The 21,244-nt window shown below is 42.1% G+C and overlaps 1 protein-coding gene across 3 annotated transcripts in view; it reads left to right on the top strand.

Moving 5' to 3' along the window:
* The window catches only part of SAXO1 (stabilizer of axonemal microtubules 1), a 101,888-nt gene that overhangs the window by 33,864 nt on the left and 46,780 nt on the right, over positions 1 to 21,244 (top strand). The gene's annotated exons all lie outside the window — the stretch shown is intronic.

The following is a 21,244-nucleotide window of genomic DNA, read 5'->3' as shown; positions in this document are numbered from 1 at the left end:
AATAATCTCCCCAGTATGTGCACCCGAGGCTCTACAGTTTGCTGTTTCTATGCTGGTCTTTGGATTGTTTGCCTGCCTGTTTTCCAAGAGCAGCCCCAATGTCTCCAGGCTCTCCCCAAGCCAAGCACGCTGACCTTTAAACCACCAGGCTTTCAGCCCCACTGGTTGTAAGAACTCAAGAAATTTGGTCCCTCTTGCTTTCCAAGCCAGCTGCTAAGGGGATTCATTGCTCCTTGTGCTCCCCTATGTGTTAGGCTTCTTTCTCCTGTGATCTCTGGGATGACTGCCTCCCCACCACAGTGGCCACCATCTGTTTCTTGTCCAAACCACATCTCTGCACTTCCTATCTTCAATGTGGCCTCTTCTCTGCCTTCAGTTATGGAGTTTGTTCTGCTAGTCTGCAAGTCAATTTCTGGGGGTACTTAGGATGATTTGATAGTTGTCTAATTATATTCATGGGACTAGGTGAGCCTAGTGTCCTACTTTGTAGTCATCTTTTGTCCCTCTCTATTCTTAATTTGAGTTTTTTTTTTTTTTTTTTTTTAAGATTTTGTTTATTTGACAGAGAGCACAAGTAGGTAGAGCAGCAGGTAGAAGGAGACTGAGGCTGAGCAGGGAGCCCAGTGTGGGGCTCCATCCCAGGAATTCGGGATACATGACCTGAGCCCAAGGCAGATGCTTACTTGTCTGAGCCACCCAGGTGCCCCAAGGCTTTTCTTGTTTTTCTTTTTAACCAAGAAAGGATGTTGAATTTTGTCAAGTGCTGCTTCTGTAGTGATGCATATTAAGAATATACAATGTGATTTCTGAGGTTTATTTTAAACTACTTCAGCAAAGAGAAAAAGGAGGTTTTATGAAGCAAGTATGACAAAATCTGGGTAATTGTGTAGAATGGATGATGCTTTGGGGATTTACTAAACTATTAATGATACTTAATATTAACTATAATAAAAGGAAAAGCTGTCGTTAAAGTATGAATTTTTTTAAATTGTTCTTAAAAATGTCTGATTTAAGTTATTAAGTTATTATTTTGATTACTGTCATTTATTTTCTCTTTGTTCCAGGGAATATTGTGCTCATTTGCAACAGCCAACTCTATTATGCTTTTGCTTTTTCCTAAGATAGAAGAAGAATCTGTTTATGATCTTTAAGAGTTTGACTCTGGCCTTCAGTTCTCTTCTTGCCTCTAGAAGTTGGTAAAGTTGATTCTTGTCAATTCTTGAGTGTTGAGTATAAATGTGCAGTAAGTTCTCAGCCTGAATTACTTGAAGGAGCTTTGAAAAAAGTACAGAAATGTAGACAGATTCCCTAGGCCTAGGTAGGGTAGGACTTGCTCCCCAGAAGTGACTAGGATGTGGTCAGATTTGGGAGTCACTAAGTAGGAGCCTTGCACCAGGAAGGGCATGGCAGCCCAATGCTCCCTCCTACCAGCCTGGAGAACATCCTGGATCAGTGGGAGGAGAGCAGAACTTGGAATCAGATGTTCCAGGCCAGGTAGTAGACTTAGAAGACCCTGGTTGAACAGGTGACTTCGCTGTCAGAAAAACGAGACTGAGCTGTGCTACCAGTGAGCTCCCTGAATGAGTTGGTTATTCCATGATGAGATTTTGGTCAGAGTCAGTCTGGGAGAGAGACATTGATGACCAGAATGAGGGGATTAATGTGGCATCCTCCTGTGTCCTGAAGGAGAAGATATTTATGTATCTGTATTAGGTTGATTATGTTTTCAGAAGAATCACCCAAAGAGAATAACCACAAATTCCTGAAGATTGCATGTGTGTGCGTGTGTATGCATGCATGCATAGGTGCGTGCATGTGTGTGTGCTGAGGGAGGTAGAGGGGAAAAGTTTGCTTTATTTTTCTGCTTATTTATTTAAGTTAGCGTAAGACATACTATAATTACCTTCTATATTTCTAAAAGAAAAACTCAATCTCCTCTTGGATGGTCTAGTGGAACAGCAACCTTGACAAATTTAATAAAATTAAGCGTTGTATAATGAGCTTTTCTTTTGAGGCCTTTAAGTGTTCAAATATGTCTTGTTAGCTTACTCAAGCCAAATTGGGAGGGTCAAAAAGATGTTGGCAGCCTGAGACTCCAGGCACTGAGATTTAGCCCCAGATCACGTCCAGGGGTTAGTGGGCAACTGCTAACAGATTCTGGTCTTCTAAAAAAAAAAAAATAAATAAATAAAAAAATCCAGGATTCAGAAGAGATTTGAGGGATTTTTGGTGCTGCCCGCCCTTTTACAGATGACAGAACAGAGCCGGCTCCTGCTGAGCCCAGGCGTTTCCCATTTACTTGGTCTCTCCAAGGATGGCAGCACCTTCAAAACATAGAACACACTTCCCTGCCGGAAGCCACATCTTGCTGTGGTGACACCCGAAAGCAACCCCTGTGGTCTTAGGCTTGTTTTGGAGAGATGCAGCATGACTGCTTTTGTTGTTACAACACTGGGTGGTCTGCCAGTAAGCACGTAGTATAAATAACAACTAATAAATAATTTTACAGCAGAGGTCCTAAATCTTTCCAGATAGTGCACTGGTGCGTGGCTGTCAAATGCCAGACAGATCCTAAGAAAACAGTAACTTTAGCCCATCCATTTTTTACATACATGGCACATTGTTGTCATAAAATTTTCCTGAGGTTTTAATGGCTCAAGGGCAAAAATGTACACATAAAAACACATGTACACAAACACGCCACATATGCATAGCTACCCTAGCCAGCTACATGATGACTTCTGTTTTTAGAAATTGCCACTTTTAATATACATTTCTGGGCTTTTCTTCTAGTTTGGCTACAGTGCATTATTTTATACTGTGATGAATATGAGCAGACTTGATTTCTTTCTTTTTTTTTTAGTAAAATACCTGTGATTTTTGCATGCTGGACCACACTCTTAGAATTGTGTTTGTGTCCAAAATGATGAGAAGGTGAAATGGTTTCACTCATTTTATAGTTTCCTACCTCTTGAGAGCCAGCTACCTGAGTCCTGTGCCGTCTAGAACTTTGGGGTTTCCTTGTGAGCTGGAGTTAGGATTTTGGTCTCTTAATCCCCCTCCCTTCCTCCCACCCTCACTGCAAAATTTCCAGGCTTCAGCTTCTTCACCTGCATATTGGGGATGATAGTACCTATGGTTGGGGTTATTTTAAGGATCGAGTGTGGTGGCTTCCACATGAGCCCTCAGATAGGTTTTCAGTAGGTGTGGATTCACTTCACCTTCTGTATTTACGTCTTATACCCTCTTCTGTTGAAATTCTGTCCACGGCAAAACCTGTGCTCTCATGAAGTCCTCTTGTATTGGAAGGAAAGTCACACTGCTCTGTATTTTCATAGTGACTGCTAAGCCTCTCTCCTATTGTCTTTTGGTGTGATGTCCTTCGCTGTGGCGATGACAGCAGCCCATCTGTGTACGGCCTCACCCCCATTCTGGTCAAGCTACTGGGCAGAAGGCAGAGGACAGAGGCTGATGGAGCCCTGCATTTCCTGTGGGACGTTAGCACGTGCTGTGCACACAGCAGGTGCGATTACGGTTAGGCTCTCAACAGATGTGTGGGGCGGTTCTTAAAATAAATCTGTAGAACTGTACGTGCTCATGAGGTGCTTATCTCCCTCATCCTTCTGCTGCCTGGGCCTCTCTCAAACCCTCTGGCTTGGAGGCTCTCCTCTGTCACCGGAGCAGGCTTGGCTTCCCAGGGAGGTCAGGTTCATAGAGTGGTGGTTAATTGGATCCAGCTTGTCTACTTAATAGTTGTGTGTTATGGGTATAATTGTGTCTCCCAAAAGACATTGGAAGTCCTGACCCAGTATCTCAGAATGTGACCTTATTTGGAAGTAGGGTCTTGACAAGGTAGTCACAGTTGCATGAGGTTATTAGAGTGGGTCTTAATCCAACACGACCGATGTCCTTATTAGAAGGGACAGATGCATAGAGGCTGGAGACTATGTGGAGGCACAGAGAAAGCAACTTTTACAAGCCAGGGAATACTTGAGACTTCCCCAAACTAGAAGGAACGTATTCTGCTGACACCTTGATTTTGGACTTCTATCCTCTAAAACTGTCAGGTAATACATTTCCAGTGTGTGATGCTTTGTTATGACAGCCCCAGGGAAATGTAGGTTGTGTGAAGCAGGCAAGTCTGTTCATCTTCTCAGCTTTATTATTTTTTTAAATCTCTGGGATGATATGACCAATCATAACTATCTCCTAGGGTTCTTCCGAGGTTTAAATAGTGACTGGAATTTTGGGAAGACTTTTATTAATGGTGTCCCTTTATGCTTGTTCTGTAGACTCCCAGCCTTCCTCAGCCTGGACCACTTTTAAATTTAGCAATCCCGTTGTTGTGTTTCTCCAGAAGCTGTTCAGCCAGGCTCTGATTTCTGTGACCATGAGATCTAGAAGCCTTAGCCTGAAGTGAATTATCTTTTCCAGCAGGAATCCCGTTTGGTTGGGATTTTCATGTCTTGATTAAGCGCTAAGCCAGTCAAGTAACCTGCAAAGCCGTCCCATCCTATTAGTACTTATTATTATTATTATTATTTATTATTAATTATTATTAAAGACTATTCATGAGAGAGAGAGAGAGAGAGAGAGAGAGCAGGGAGCCCAACGTGGGACTCGATCCCGGAACTCTAGGATCACGCCCTGGGCTGAAGGCAGCGCTAAACCGCTGAGCCACCCGGGCTGCCCAGTTAGTACACATTAATAGGCTGAGGCCCCCACCATTTTAACTGAGAGCCTTTGTTATATATGATAACCTTTAAGTACCTATTGATTTCCTTACTTTTTTTTTTTTTTATCTCCTTACTTTTGTTTATTTCAGTTAAGTATAGTTGACAATCCAGTATTAGTTTCAGGCACACAACATGGTAATTTGACACATCTACACATTATAGACTGCTCACCATGATGAGTGTGATACCATCTGTCACCTTACAAAGTTATTACAATACTATCTACATAGTCATCATACTGTAATTTACATCCCTTTGATTTAGGACTAGAAGTTTCCTCTTAATCTCCTTTCCCTATTTTACTCATCCTCCCAATCCCTTCCTTCTGGCATTCTGACAATCACCAGTTTGTTCTCTATTTCTGAGCCTGTTTTATGTTTTTTTTAAATTAAAAATTTTTTTTTTTAGATTCCACATGTAAGTGAAACAATATAGCATTTGTCTTCCTCTGACTTATCTCACTCAGCACAGTCACATCTAGGTCAGTCCATGTTGTTGCACATGGCAAGATTTCATTACCTTTAATGGCTGAGTAATATTCCATTGTATATTTATACCACATCCTTATCCATTTATCTATTGATGGACACTTACATTGCTTCCAAATCTTAGCCTTATAAATAATGCTGCAGCAAACAGAGGGGTGTGTATATCTTTTCAAATTAATGTTTTTGTTTTCTTTGGGTTATTACCCAGAATAAGAATTGCTGGATCATATGGTGTTTTTATTTTTAATTTTTTGAGAAACCTCCATACAATTTTCCATGGAGATTGCTTTGGTTTGTATTCCCACCATCCAGTACATAAGGGTTCCCTTTTACCCATATCCTTGCCAATGCTTGTTATCTCTTGTCTTTTTGATTTTTTAGCACTCTTCATGTCTTTGGAAAAATGACTGTTCAGGTTTTCTGCCTATTTTTTAACGGAAGTGTGTGTGTGTGTGTGTGTGTGTGTGTGTGTTTTGGTGTGTTGAGTTGTATGAGGTTTTTAAAAACATTTTGGATATTAACCCCTTATGGGAGATACCATTAACAAATATCTCCTCCTATTCAGTAGATTACCTTTCATTTTGTTGGTTTCCTTTGCTGAGCAAACATATTTCAGTTTGACGTAGTCCCAATTATTTATTTTCGCTTTTGCTGCCCTTGTGTGAGGAGACTGAGCCAAAAAAATATTGCTAAGACCGATGTTCAAGAGATTCTGCCCATGGGGGCGCCTGAGGGGCTCAGCTGGTTGAGCGTCTGACTCTTGATTTCTGCTCAGGTCATGAGGTTGAGCCCCACTCCCCACTGAGTGTGGAGCCTGTTTGAGATTCTCTCTCTCCCTTTCCCTCTGCCCCTCCCCCTGCTCATGCTCTCTCTCAAAAATAAATATGTAAATTTAAATGGAAAAGGTTACTGACTATGTTTTCTTTCAGGATTTTTATGGTTTCAGGTCTTACATTTAGATCTCTAATCCATTTTGAATTTATGGTATAAGAAAGTGGTCCAGTTTAATTCTTTTGTATGCAGCTGTCCAGTTTTTCCAGAGCTATTTATTGAAGAGACTCGCTTTTCCCCATTGTATATTCTTGCCTCTTTTGTTTTTGATTAGTTAATGATATAATCGTGGATTTATTTCTAGACTTTTGATTCTGTTCCCTTGATCTATGCTGTCTATTTTTGTGCCAGTACTATACTGCTTCAATTACTAAAGCTTTGTAGTGTATTTTGAAATTGGCTTTGTTTGTCTTAAGATTGCTTTGGCTCTTTGGGGTCTTTTATGGTTCCCTATAAATTGTAAGGTTGTTTATTGTAGTTCAATGAACAAATGCTATTGGTATTTTGATAGGGATTACATTGAGTCTCTAGTTTGCTTTGGGTAATGCCGACATTTTAATAGTATTGATTCTTCCCAACTCTAAACCTAGAATATCTTTCCATTTATTTGTGTCCTCTCCAATATCTTTCATCAATGTCTTATGTTTTCCAGGGTACAGGCCTTTCATCTCCTTGGTTAAATTTGTTCCTCGGTATTTTAATATTTTGATGCAGTTGTCAATGGGATTATTGTTCAAATTTCTTTCTATTGGTTATTGTTCAAATTTCTTTCTATTGGTTTGTTATTAGTTATTAGTGATTTCTCTTTTTAAAAATTCCTGTTACTAAGGCTACAGGAGGTAGGGCCTGGGTTATTTGGTGGTGGTTAGAAGAAAAATAAAAATCTTTGAATTTACAACTCTGAGTCCTTCTTTGTGGGAGGTGGGTGTCATCTGGAATCAGCTGTGGGTCTCAGTCTGACACTGCACCTGTGTGGCCTTAGGCCAGTTTCTTAATCTTTTTGAGTCCTCTGCTATCTTCTCTGTATAACAAAGATAATGATACCTTCCCATGTGGCTTTTTTAAGGTTTAAATGAGGTAACTTAGGTAAAGCAATGCCTTTTCTGTGTGCTACATACTTGAAAGTTCCTTTTCTCCCATTTCTCTATCTCCCAGCCGTTAAATGGTGGGTGGTTTACGAGTTGGCTTCTTTAGGCATGATGTGGAGGTTACTTTATGATAGGTAAGAGCTTATTGTGCCTCTTAAATTATACTCTGTAGAAAGCTACATGCCACCTGCATGCTGAGAACCTTTGAGTGACATAGTTCAGATTCATAACCTTTTCTCAACATGCTCCAAAGTGAATTTGATAGGCTACTTAAGGTTCTTTTGGTGATAGTGTAGCTTCTGAGTTGTTTAGTACTTTTAGACTTTAAAAAAATTTTTTAAAATAAACATTTGAAGAATGAGATGGGTGTATGTGTGCATGATGGCCAAAAAAGTAAATTTTCCTTTAGCTAATGTTCTTTAATTATAAGTAGGGCATCTCTATAAGTTAAATGTATATTTTTGAAGGTCTTGAAGATAAATCTGCTTTAATAACTATGGTTATTTGAGCACTTAGGGTTCAGATAATATCAATAACCTAAAAATCTCTAAGCTTTTTATAAACATCAACGTAGACTGTATTAATATATAAAACAGGACTGCAGTTTGGGCTTAATTGAATTAGTCATTTGGTATCAGATGAGGAGTCTGCTCTCTAGTTACACTTGAAAAGAATAGAGTAGCAAAGGAAACAGGCATATAATGTTATGTTTCTGCATGAGTTTACTTGTTTTATTAATTTTCTCATTTCAAAGCCATTCTCAGATGATTCCATTAAAAAGAGGGTGGTGGGATATTTGTCATTTTCCATGAAAGTAATGATAGATATTGGGAGAGATTATTCATGCCTTATTGTAATCAGTATAACTTCATTCTATAACTACTTTTGTGTACTTAAAGTCAAATGATCTTATTCCCTTTTAAAAATAAAAAACTTATGAATTCCATAGGGGAAGAGTTCAAAATGCCAGAGGTTTTTATACCTTCCTTTAATAATTATTTTCATAAACTATGTTCAGGTCGGACACAAGTCTGAAGGGCTATATGATCTGGAAACCAGCATAAAGTGAATCATCATAAAACAAATCCTATTTTCCCATAGGAGTCTAGTTTTAATTAGGGGTTTTATTCTTGACAAAGTGCTCACCATCATATAAATCATAAATATGGCCATGGATATGTTATAAAAGTAAAGATACAGCAATATACATCATGTAATAATTTAAATAATATCGTACTCCCAGTTATATACAATGAGCATGCATGTAGTGTATACATTATTATCCAAAACCCAAGTGCTTTATAAAATATACATTCAGCATATAAAAATGCACAGCTCTGCCATGGTTTAATGTAAATGGAAGAACTTAATAAAGTATAGATTGCTATACAGATGTAAGCTGAAGTTTTATTAGTCTTGTGCATATAGTCTAACATAATGCATGTGCAATAAGACATTCCTACATGTCTAGTTAGGAATATTTTTGCTGTCCTTAGAATTTGGAAAGACATCTGGGGGTCTGGGTGACTCAGTGACTCATGAGGGTAAGATAGGTAGGGAGGTTTGAACGGGTGCTTTTCTTGTGTTAATACTTCTTTGTGTTTCTATGCTTTGTTTCACAATGTTTTTACATGTGTTTGGTGGCCTTTTAAGATAAGACACCATCATTTGCATTTTGAAGAAGAGGACACTGATGAGCACAGAAGATAAATGACACTTTCAGAGTCACTTTATCACCACAAAGTTGAAAAATGAAACTAAAACCCATTCCTTCTGACTGCTCATTCTGTGTTCCTTCAAATACACCACAAGGACCTGACATTTGTCTCTGTAGTAAGCAGATGCTATCAAAATGTCAGAGAACTTAGGACCAATTGCCTAGAGTAAATTTAAATTTGAGGTCGTTCTCAAGGGAAATTGTTAGAGCATCTGAAAGTGTGGAGTCTCACGGAGGACCTCAGCTGAGATGGTTCACAAAGAAAGAGACTCTTGAATCTGCTCTTCCTTCAGAGAGCCCTGCAGCATTACTGAATGCAGGTGGTCATGGCAGGCTGGGCAGGTGGGCGACCTGAGGAGAGAGAGTGGCAAGGGCAGAAGGTCCCTCCTCTTTGCCTTAGGATATCTGTCAAGTAATTCCCATCAGTGCTGTGGTGGCCAACCCTAAAATCTCACTAGTTATGATGAAGGTGTATCAGTCATATCAGGTCAGAGGCTCTTGGTGTTGCTACCATCCTGCAAATGGGCCACCCTGGAGTTCATTTCTTTCTGGGCGTGAGGAAGAAGGGGTGAAAACATGGGGCCAGCCCTGAGTTTAAGGGTATGGTGTGTGGTCTCATGGTCCCGTTTCTTCTTTGAGCTGAAAATGTCAGCTTCTATAGTGATGGGATTGTGACACTGTCTTTGGTAACATCCTGGTTAGTCACCTGAGCTGAGCACACACCTGGCAATCATCTTGGTGGCTTTTTGCTTATTTAATAAACATTTATGGAGTGCTTGTGTGCAAGACATTGGTTTGGAAATTTGATTCAAAGTAGCAATTCATCCCAATGAATCACTTGAATTGTGTTTCACCCAGTAATCATATGTTCTGTGCCACCGCCACCATTAGCCCATATGAATCCTTCTTGCAAATTAAAAACAGGCAGCCCTTCCCCGATATGTTCTACTTCCATCTGTCAGAAAACTGTCCTGCTAAGCTTATTAGAACAATACCTTCACTACTGTCTCCTGAGAAATTGTCAAAATATACAAATTGACAATATCTCTAAAATGAACAGTTCCCCCTTAGATGGGTCAGTCTGTCATCCTTGTGCAGTACACAACCTGCATAACCGTATGTGGCAACTTTGTTCCCCTTACTTCCTACTACTGAATCTTACTGAATTTTGCAGATATTCCCAGGTAAATTTTTTTTCCAATCTTTATAAACATGGTTGAGAATTCTTTTTTGGAGAAGATGATGCCAGTTCTGTTAAGCCACAGGAAAAAAAAAGTGTCGCTTCTTTTCATAAGGTCGTTTCTATGCCATTTTTCTAAGGCATATATCAACCGTTTACAGTCTGATTTGTTTTAAAATTATATCTGCCTTCCTTCGTTGCTTCTGTTCTTTGACCACTTGCTACATTTTGAAAATATGGAGTCACCCTGGTATTACAGTTCTTTTTTTTTAAAGATTTATTTATTTATTTATTTATTTATTTATTTATTTATTTATTTATTTATTTATGATAGACAGAGAGAGAGAGAGAGGCAGAGACACAGGAGGAGGGAGAAGCAGGCTCCATGCCGGGAGCCCGACTTGGGATTCGATCCCAGGACTCCAGGATTGTGCCCTGGGCCAAAGGCAGGCGCTAAACCGCTGAGCCACCCAGGGATCCCCGGTATTACAGTTCTTATTTAAAAATCTTTCATTCAAATAGGACCTTGATAGAATATCCTCAAAGTAGTAAGTTCCTGCCCCGGGGCTAAAAATTAATGCCATTATTAGGAAAGTGGATTTTCTGTTTACCAGCATTTGAAATAGAGCAAACCAACAGGCAATGCTATTATTTGTTAAATGGACAGATGAATGGATTCATTGTGAGGGACATTTATTCTGAACTGTAAACCAGTTGCCTTAAAAAAACCAAAAAAACCTCTTTTATGACTGCATGTTATCACAGAAGGACCCAACAAGCCCAGAGAAGCCTGTTACTATTTCTAGGAGTTAAGGACCCTTGCTAAAAATGAAGGAGCAATCATGTGTGAAGAAAGGATAGTATGTTTAAAAAAAAAATTCCAGAACCGGTCTAATTGCACTTTGATTACTCTCTCTAGGGAGTAATTCTTATTCCTTGGTAGGAAACCACGAGCAAGTCTGACCATTTGGTTTTGTGAAAATAAACGTAGTTTAATTTATTGACACGTTACACATACCTGCCAAATTTTCTCATTCTTTTAAGCTGACATGTGTCTTGCCTGATGGAGTCACTGTAATGCAGTCTATGTGTTTTTAAAGAAATTATGTTTTGTTAAGGAATGTATCAAAATTGTTAAACCATGTTGCACCTTGTTCTCATTAGTCTTTGGAATGTGGCTGCCGGAACAGAAAGGGCAAGGGAGACAGAGACAGAGTGTGGTGGCTGAGTACCCCCACCTCCACTGCTCTCAGGAGGCTCTGTGGGCTGCACGTGGAGCTGCAAGGTCTCAGCCTTTCCTTGGGCGGCTGTGCCAAGAGGTGCAGTCGGGGAGCCCTTGATGCAAGCCCACTGCAGCTCTGTTAGCTGATGAACCAACAAACAAAATGAATCTCGCTTCAGTCTGCAATCCAGCTATAATCACACGGCCGTATGTAATTCCGTATGTAATTAAATTTCCAACATCCAGGTTTCCATTGGAAATACTTGCTAAGTGGAGGCTTGCCTGGGTTCGTTAACAGCAGTGAACACCGAAGAGTGGGTAGATGTTCCAAGTCCGGGCAATGTTACCTGCAAACATCTCTCTCATCAGGCCCCATTATCTTCTCCTGACACCCTAACCTGCGTTAGGATCCCATGAATCTTCCTGGAACTGGTACAATACTTACTAACAGCAACCCCGCCCCCCCCCCCCCCCCCCCCCACACACACACACCTACCTCTCTCCTCCTTTCTCCAGTCTACCCTTCACATCGTGGCTGGAGTGATCTTTAAAGATGCTTGGTCTTCTCTTCCCTGCTGGGAGCTCATCTGGGGTTCCAGTCACCTATAGCATCCAGTGCAAACTCCTTTGCATGTTGTTGAAGGCCTTTCCAGGCCTGGCCTGTGCCGCCTCGCCTAGCCTAATCTGCAGCTCTTCTCACCTGTTGTTTTATGTGCCAGATATTCTTGTAATTATGGAAGTATACCTCGATCCCTCACGCTTCTGTACCTTTGTTCTTATTTCTTCCTTGGATGTCTTCTCCATCTGGCTAATGGTCCAACTGGCCAGCTCTTAGCCCGAATACCACCTCTTCCTTGGAGCCCTCTCTGATTTCCACCTAATTTAGGCGTTCTGTGTTCCTACTGAGCTTTATATAAAAACAGCCATCAAAGCAGTGGTTGAAGAGCATAAATACTTGTCGATCTTGACTGGACTCTGAGTGCCTTGAGGTTGAGGATCATAGATTTAATTTGTATCTCCATAAACTATCATGGAGTTGGCATATAGAAGGTCAATGAATGAATCAAGGAAAGAATGCCAAGGCACTGCTCAGTGAATGTTCAAAGGCAGTTGTTTGTTTGTTTTTTTAAAGGCCGACCTCTTTAAATCTGTCAAGTTAATGTAACGGAATGGCATGGCTTTGGTGAAAAAAGTTACCTCAGTAGAAAGTCAGCCTTATCCACCTCTGTGCTTATTGCTTTCTCTCCTATGTTGATGTCAGATACTCTTAACTTTAAAAATAAAACTGCCAGTTGTTTTATCAGCAAAATGGGTTTATTTGGGATTAGCAGAGAATTGCAATTCAGGACACACGGGCTATGGTAAAACCATAGATGAGTTCAGAGAACAAAGAGGAAGACTAGCTGTATGTATGTATGTATTTGAGAGACCATGCATGAGTGGAAGGAGGGGCTGAGGGAGAAAGAGAATCTGAAGCAGACTCCATGCTCAGCTTGGAACTCCATCCCAGGACCCTGAGACCATGGCCTGAGCTAAAATCCAGAGTTGGCCACTTAACCAACTGACCTATGCCCACACCCGGAGGAAGGCTGTTTTAGACAGGAAAGAGGGACATTGGAAAGGCTGTTATAAACAAAAAGTCCATTGGAGTAAACTGGGAGTTTGTTTGAAATGTGGCTTTTCATTGGCCAAGTGTTGTTAGTCTCTCATTGGCTGGGCTGTTGCCAGGCAAGGAGAAAGTCTTTCTTCCTCTTGCTGGGGTAGTAACGATTAGGCTTCTCTCTGTTGGGAATGCAAGCTACTTCTCTTTCTGTTGGTTCTGGAAAGGGCTACAAAGAGTGGTGTGGTGCCAGAGCTTCCCCCTTTTGATTTCTCAACTCTGATGAATTATTATTATTATTATTACTATTATTTTAAAAATTTTTATTTATTTATTTATTCATGAGAGACACAGAGAGGCAGAAACAGGTTGATGGAGAAGCAGGCACACTGTGGGGAGCCTGAGGCGCACTCGATCCCAGGACCTCAGGATCATGACCTGAGCGGAAGGCAGATGCTCAACCACTGAGCTACCCAGGTGCCCCACAACTCTAGTGAATTAATTAAGTAAACTCTAAACCCAATATGGGACTCAAATTCATGGTCCTGAGATCAAGACCTGCATGTTCTATGGACTGAGCCAGCAGAGTGCCCCTCAACTCCATTTTAAATGAGGTTTCCTTTAATTCATGGTTTTGTCTTGGTGTATCACGTTACAAGGTTTGTATTTTCTCCTGATTTGGGGGCAGGTTGTATTTTCATCACTAGGACATCTTCCTTTTGTGGCCTGTTTGGGCTGAGCTGGGTGGACAGGGCTCTGTGTCTCCACCCTGCAGGTTGCCCTTGGGAGGGAGAATCTTGAGTCCTCAGAATGCGGCCCTGCCTGCCTCCGTGAGGGTGTAAGGCATGAAGCATGAGGAGGTTTGTCATGCATACTAGCCCCCTGATGGGTTCTCAGAGCCTCAGGGAGCAGGGAGTCTGATGGGGTGGGTATACCCCTCCCCTCATTAGAACAGTCCAGCTTACTCAGCCGTCAGGAGCCAAAGGCCTCTCAACTTTGAGTGTAGCAAAATGTAGAGGCAAGGGTTTGAGAGTCAGGCAAGGCTGGATGAGACTCCTGATTCCAGCACTTGTATAGGAGCCTGGGCCAGCTGCTCAGTTGTTCTTTTAAAACAAATTCTTATAAAAAGAGCCTGTGCTCCTTGCTGTGAGGTCTGTGAGGATTAGGTGTGTAGCATTTTGGTGGAGTTCCTGATACATACCGGGTGCTCAAGACTTAGTACTCCCATGCGTGACTATCATTTCTGACAATACATTTGAGGAATACAGGGAGGCAAGAAAGAGAGAAGGGATTTTGTTTTTGTTTGGCAGCCTAGTGAAATGGCTGAAATGACTGAAATGACTGGCCTCCCACTGACTCAGACGGCTCCAGACTCTGTGTGAGGACCTTGAGTCTGGTCCCTTCTTCAGATGGTATGCTCTGGGGGCCCCTTGGGAAAGGGAATAGGGGAGGACACCTGAGTTCCAGTCCTGGCTTTGCCAGCAACTACCTTTATGACCTTAGATGAGTCCCTTGCTTTATATTGCCTCAGTTTCCAGACTTGCTGGGAAATTGGTGTGGACTAGCCTTGCTCACCAGCTAAAGTGGTTGTAGAAATACAATCATCATGTAGATGTGAAAGTGCTGTTAGGAAAATAGTCTAGGGTATTTTATGACTGTGAATGGGGGTGAGGGGATGCTGTCGTCTTTGCTCTTTCCCTTTTTTTCCATTAGCAAGCTATTTAATTATCACAGTCACAAAGAACCGAGAGCATGGAGGAGAAGCATTTCTGTTAAAGTGATTTCTTGTAGATGTCATCATATCCATTTACCAAGGTTCTTGGGAAAGACTTTGAAGTTGGTTTTACACTTTACACCTGCTCTGCTGTCAGGTGTTGGGCTAGCGGCTGGTCAGATTTGAATTTCACGAGTCCATAAGTCCATTTATTCCTCAGCTGTTAGACAATGCTCTACTGGGATAACCACATTTTACAGGTGAAAATCTCTCAACTGTGTTAAAAATGCAGGTGGAAAAAGACTGGAAGGTAATATACCAAAATGTTAACCAATGGATGTGTCATGGAGTCCTGATTTTTTTCTCTTTATACACTTCTGTACTTTCCAACCTTTCAAAAATGGGTTTGGCTTTTGGAATAAAAAGTATACATATACCTCCTCCCACAAATCAAATGTAGTGCTATTAATATTAGAAAAATATGGATTTTAAAAGTTAGTGACTTGCCAGTAAGCTGAAGAGCAGTAGTGTATCTGGAAAATCTTAAAAGGCAAGCTTGGGCCAGCCAGAGTGGAAGCTTTCCTGAGTTCTAGCACAGTGTACCCATTGCTCTCTTTGCAGCTCAGAGCTGAGAAGCTGGGATCAGACTGGCCTTTACGCCAGGGCTTCCTTGCAAGCTGGATGTTTAGTGAGCCACACATACCAGTTTTGGTGGGTCTGGAGGATTAATGAGCTGTTAAGCCCGACTTTTTCATCTCCTGAAGCTTCCTTTCAAACTACAGATTCCAAATGTGACCTACCACAGCCATGTGCCATGTCCCCCTGTACTCATGATTTGTATGCTTACACTTACTCCCAAGCAAAGCCTCAGTTCCTCCTGTTGATTCTAAAAATTTAAGCCAAAAGGTGCCAGAAAGCAGCTTTATGAATGAGCTCAGCAACCCCAGAACATGAACATGACTCTAGAATAACTCAGTATTGAGGCCTCCCTGAAAATTTGGCTTCATGATTATTCTAATTTGTTAATCCTAAAGTGTAAACGCTTGAGCTGATCAGAATCCATCAATTCAAAAAAACTGACATCCTTCCCTTTCTCAGATTGACCTACCCCCACCCCCCACCCCCCTTCAGATACCTTGCCTGGTGAGGTATTTGCTTGCTTTTGTTCCTCTGATCCAGTGTATCACTGAGTCTTGGTGAGATGGCTCTTGAGTTAACCCTTGATTGTCTCCGCGCCTTGTTCAGCATTTCATGACCAGACAATGGCCATTGCTTTCCCTACCTCTAGACTCTTTTCTTCTCTAGGCTGCACATTATTGCCAGATTAATCTTCGTGGAAATAAAGCGGATCAGGTCATTCTGTGAATCCAAAATCCTTCTTTGAGCTCCCCCCATTGCTTTGACTGAACTAAGCAGATAGCTCAGGCCTTCCTAGTGCAATCGCCAGGCCAAGTGCTCTAGCCCACAGAGCAGTAGATTCTCCCATCATGTGCCCTGTCTTGTTCCTCCCTGAGCCTTTGCTCAGATTCCTCTGTTTCCTGTAGATAGCCCTCTTCACTTTTGCCCATCCCTGACATGCCCCAGCCTGCCCATTCTCAGCTCACATGCTGTCTTCTCATGAAGTAGGATCTCAGGCCCCCACCTGCAAAATGTTTATAATATCTGTCTAGGCTGTTGTGTAGACTGTTGGATGATGGGTTGAAGTGTCTAGAACAGTGCCAGGTACCCAGTGGACATGCCCAAAGTGGAATAATGATTATTTTCATAGCCACTGCACATGGTTCAGTTAGAAAGTGGAGCATCTGTAAGTGCAGCTGCAGACAGAAAACCAGCCTGTGTATTTCAAAAGCTCACCTTGCACAATCGCCTTTATTAAAATGTGTGGCTGTTTGTACAGCAGAGGGTTCCTTGCCAGCTGACCCTGAAAATAGAGCTTGTGCTCAGGAAGGGCCAGGTGTGCTTTGCCAGGCCGAGCAGTGCATCTCCTTCCTCCTCAGCTGGCTGGATCTTTAAGCCAGAACAAGCAGATGTCTGGTTTTCTGGGATGAGAAGGCAGGATGAGGTCCCAGTTGCTCTTTCATCACATGTGGCTGTGAAGTGCAATAGTGGGAAAAGCTGGGCTCTGAAGCCATGCTAATGGAGCTCTCATATGTGCCTGGCTTAAGAACAGAGCTTCAGAAAACTTCATCACTCCCATTGCATCCCTATGGGAGGACCAGAGAAGGACCAAGGAAGGACCAGAGAGAACAATTGGGTCGTTTGGATAACCCGTAGTTCAATACCTGTCATGTGCTCAACATGGCTTTTTGGTGCTGGAGACAAGAATGCTAGTGGTGGGGTGCCTGGGTGCCTTAGTTGGTTAAGCGTCTGCCTTTGGCTCAGGTCATGATCCTGGGATCAAGTCCTGGAGTCAGGCTCCCTGCTCAGTGGGGAGCCTGCTTCTTCCTCTGCCTCTCCCCCTGCTTGTGTTTTTTCTCTGTCTCTCAAATAAAATCTTTTTTAAAAAAAGGATGCTAGTGGTGGTACAAAATCTAAAGGTGATAAAAAAAAAAAAAAGAACAGATTCTAATAAGTCTTGGACTCTTTTGAGAATATGGTTAAAAGGTTTGGACTTTCTCCAAGGAGAACGTGTACATGCACACACCACATTCAACAACTTCTGGGGGCTCAAGGATCCCCTAAAGTTCATTTACGGACCCTGCAGTTAAGAACCCTTTATTTAGTAACTATAATCTAGTGGAAAATATTAACATGGACATTGGATTCAGAAACAGCTGGTTTAAGTTTGCATTCCATCCCTTACCAGCTATGTATCTCCTGAAATGAGTGAATGACCTTGGATAGCTTACCCTTGCTAAGCCTCAGACACCTCACACAGATGATGAGGTGGAAATAGCAGCAGGGGCATCTCATAGGGCTGTAGAGAAGATGAAGTAAGTTCACAAACATAAAAGCTATTAGCACTCTGCCTGGCATGTGGTAAGTGATCAATAAATGATAACACATTTTTATTAGCCTGCTATAAGGGAGCTGTGGAAGTATAGCAGGAGATTAATTCCTATTAGCAGCTGGGAAGAAAGTATGAACCATAGTTCCCAGTTGAGATCTTGTATATCAAAGAATTGTCAAAAACAACGCAGTGGGGTTTTCCATCTGTATAGACAACAAATTTATGCTGTCTCACTTCTGTTTTTAAAAGAAGGCAACCACAGCGGCATTCATAAATTGCTTCATATATTCCGCTGGAGGGAATAAATCTCTCTCAATGAGTGCTAAACACTAACAAGAGTTATAATTCATCAACAATAATAAATTATTTCTTCCTTTAATAATAAAGAAAAAGGATAAGATGGTGATAACAATTCAGAGCTCTTGTGGGATTACTGTGTGCCAGGCATTGAGCTAAGTGCTTCACATTGGTGTGGGTTTGTGGTGTCCCTTCTGGTGAAGCTTGAGCACTTCGGAGAGCAGAAGTCTGAGAGATAAAGGGCTTTCCCTGGGTGTAGCTGGAGGTCAGTGGGCTGAGTGGGCGTGCGCATGCGTGTGGGCTAGCAACCAGAGCGCCTCTTATCACCTTGTGCTCATTTGACTGCTTTCTGAGCCATAAGTTTTAACATTTTGGAATGTGCCTGCTGAAAAAAGGTTTATCATGCAGAGTGTAAGATTACAACCACAAGCTTCAGAAAAGTGTTTCTGAGCTTGGGGGAGAGTTACAATTAACCTCGTAAAGAGTGCAGATGAAAGTCTTTCCCACAGTTACAATCAAAGACACTTCAGGCCACTCTTTCCCCGGAGGAATAGTTGCTTTTTATGACACGTTTTAAAGTTTTATTTCAAAAACAGTCTGCATCTTAAAGCAGAATGTTGTCCACTCCCCAGGCTGCCACTCACAATGTGTTTTCAGTTTTCACAATCGTATTACCAAGGGTCTGGATATGATGTGAGTTGCTACCCTCATTGGATCCACTCGGGGAAGGATCTAGCCTGACTTAAATTGTGCTCATTGCAAGATCTCTTGCCCACATCTCCTGATATTTTCTTCTGAGAGGCAAGTTTAGAGTCCTCTCTGTTATGTTGGAAGAGATTGTCTTCAGTCCTCTCCTTTTCGTCAAGGAAACAGAGGCCTGGCAAAGAGGTGGAAACCCATTCTGTGCAGTGCCCCTTATTCCGCCCAGTGCTCAACAGCTCCTCAAACCAGGTTTCTGCCCAAGTCCTGGGTTGGAAGGCTTCCTAATTGTGTCTCATGTCCCTGTGCACACAGGGCTCTATCTGTGTTTGTGTGTTTGAACTACTTAAATATCACGTATCTTTTCCTAAGATGTGGAAACTGAGACTAATCACCTTTCAATAATCTTTCATTGAGCACCTACTGTTGCGGGGGAAGGACTAGTAGTCAGAGGGCACCTAGGTATTACGGTCCTGCCAGGATCATTATGCAACCTGTTGACATGGAGTTTCAAGGCTCGTGAAATTCACATCTCTCTCAATTTTAGTATATGTGCTGCCGAGGTGAGCACAGCTTACCTCTCTCTCCGTCTGCTTGCCTCACCCCTGCTCCAGACCGCTCTCCCAGGTCTCACTGGCCCTTCGGCACCGCCTTCAGCTGGCCCTTGGCCCTTGGATTTTATTGTTTGAAGAATGCTTACTTCTATATTAGACAGCATAAGCAGGGGAGAGGGAGAAGCAGATTCTTCACTGAGCAGAGAGCCCGACAGGGCCTTGATCCCAGGACGCCTGGGATCATGACCTGAGCCAAAGGCAGCTGCTTAACCAACTGGGCCGCCCAGGCGCCCAAGAGGAGTGCTTTAAGTGCCCTCTCCACCATCATATGACAGTGACTAGACCAAACTTGGAGTTTGACCCAATTCTAACTTCCTTGGGATGTGTGCCTCCCGTTTATACAGTGGACAGGACTACTGCAGTGGCCTTAACACTGTCGGGGTGCCTGCTGTCTCCTTCTTGATCAACACTCACTGACTGCTTTGCTGGTTGAGCCTGGTCCAGCACGCAGCCACCTGTCACAAACGTTGTGAGCTTCTCACTGCCTGGAGTCGGGAAGGCAAACGATTCCATTTCCAGGTGGTTGGCAGCGAATGACTGAAGTGCATGCCTTAAGTGCTGTGATTGGTAATGTCAGACCCTTGTGGGGAGAAGTGGGGTGTGGGGAATAGGGAGTGGGTGAGGGTGGAGGGGTAGCTGTGGTGTGTCATCTCTAGTCAAAAGGATAAGGTATAAACTTCTAAACCTGGCACACCAGACTCTTCATGATGTGGTTTCTGGCCAGAATCATTTACCGCTCCCAGCCTTCACTTCCCTCCCTGCACTTTCCCCCAGCACCCCTGCCATCACACCACCATGGTTTTGTATCTGCTGAATGTCCACCTGAAATCCCTCGCTTCACGTTTCCCCATTGCCTCCTCATCCTTCAACACTGACACAAGTATTCCTGCCTTTGAAGCCTCCTCACCTTTTTGTCCCCAAGCCAGATTGTACAAAATCACCTCTTTCTCTAGGTTCCCGTGGCATTCGGTAGACACATGATATTATTAGCACATTACAATCATTTAATTGTATGTCTGCTCTCCTGCTACACTACTTGGTGGGAAAGTCAATATTGATTGAGCTCCTTCCCAGTGTCCCAGGCACGTTGGGAATTACTGCCCATGCTGGAAGCCCAGCGGAGTAGAAAGAGGGTAGGGTTTTGAAGCAGATTTTCTGGTTTGAGTCTTTCTCTTCTACTACCTGAGAGATGTCCTTTTTTTGAACCTCAGGCTATTCATATGGTAAATTGGGGATCATAATACTTATGCCAGGTTATTGAGTGGTTTAATAGTATTTCTAAAATGTTAGCACATAATACGTCCTCAATAAATGGTTATTACTCTTATTGGTTATCTCTAGACCAATTCTGTAAGGTGCAGTAGGAATTAACTTTTTTTTTTTTTTTTTAATGCTACAACTGAGACTCAAATTATTTCCGTAGGGTTGTAGATCAAATAAATTACTGGGTTAAGAATTTAAGCTCAGATCAGTATGACTTCAGGGGCATTGGCCTCTTACTATTTTTTTGTAAAAAAAAAAAAAAAAAAAAAAAAGAAATGGTGTAAAACCTACAAAGAAGTTGTCAAAACAGTACAAAGAATTCTGTATATCCTCTTCACCTCACCAAGGTTATTCAATTGTTTTTTAAAAAATTTATTTAAGTTCAATTAACATATAATGTATTATTGGTTTCAGAGGTAGAATTCAGTGACTCATCAGTCTTAAATAATACCCCATGCTCATTACATCACATGACCTCTTTAATGTCCATCACCCCCTTGCCCCATCCCTCTACCATCTCCCTGCCAGCCACTCTCAGTTTGTCTCCTGTGATTAAGAGTCTATTATGATTTGTCTCCCTCTCTGATTTCATCGTTTTATTTTTTCCTCTCTTGCCCTATGATCCTTTGTTTTGTTTTTTAAATATTTTATTTCTTTATGCATGAGAGAGAGAGAGACACACACACACACACACACACAGGCAGAGGGAGAAGCAGGCTCCATGCAGGGAGCTGGACATGGGACTCGATCCCGGGTCTCCAGGATCCCACCCTGGGCTGAAGGCTGCACTGAACCTCTGAGCCACGGGGGCTGCCTTGTTTTGTTTCTTAAATTCCTCATGGGAG

The sequence above is a fragment of the Canis aureus genome, chromosome 10 (assembly GCF_053574225.1).
Source record: "Canis aureus isolate CA01 chromosome 10, VMU_Caureus_v.1.0, whole genome shotgun sequence".
Classification (NCBI taxonomy): domain Eukaryota; kingdom Metazoa; phylum Chordata; class Mammalia; order Carnivora; family Canidae; genus Canis; species Canis aureus.
The sequence above is the reverse complement of the archived record's forward strand: the minus strand, read 5'-3'. Positions and strand labels throughout refer to the sequence as shown.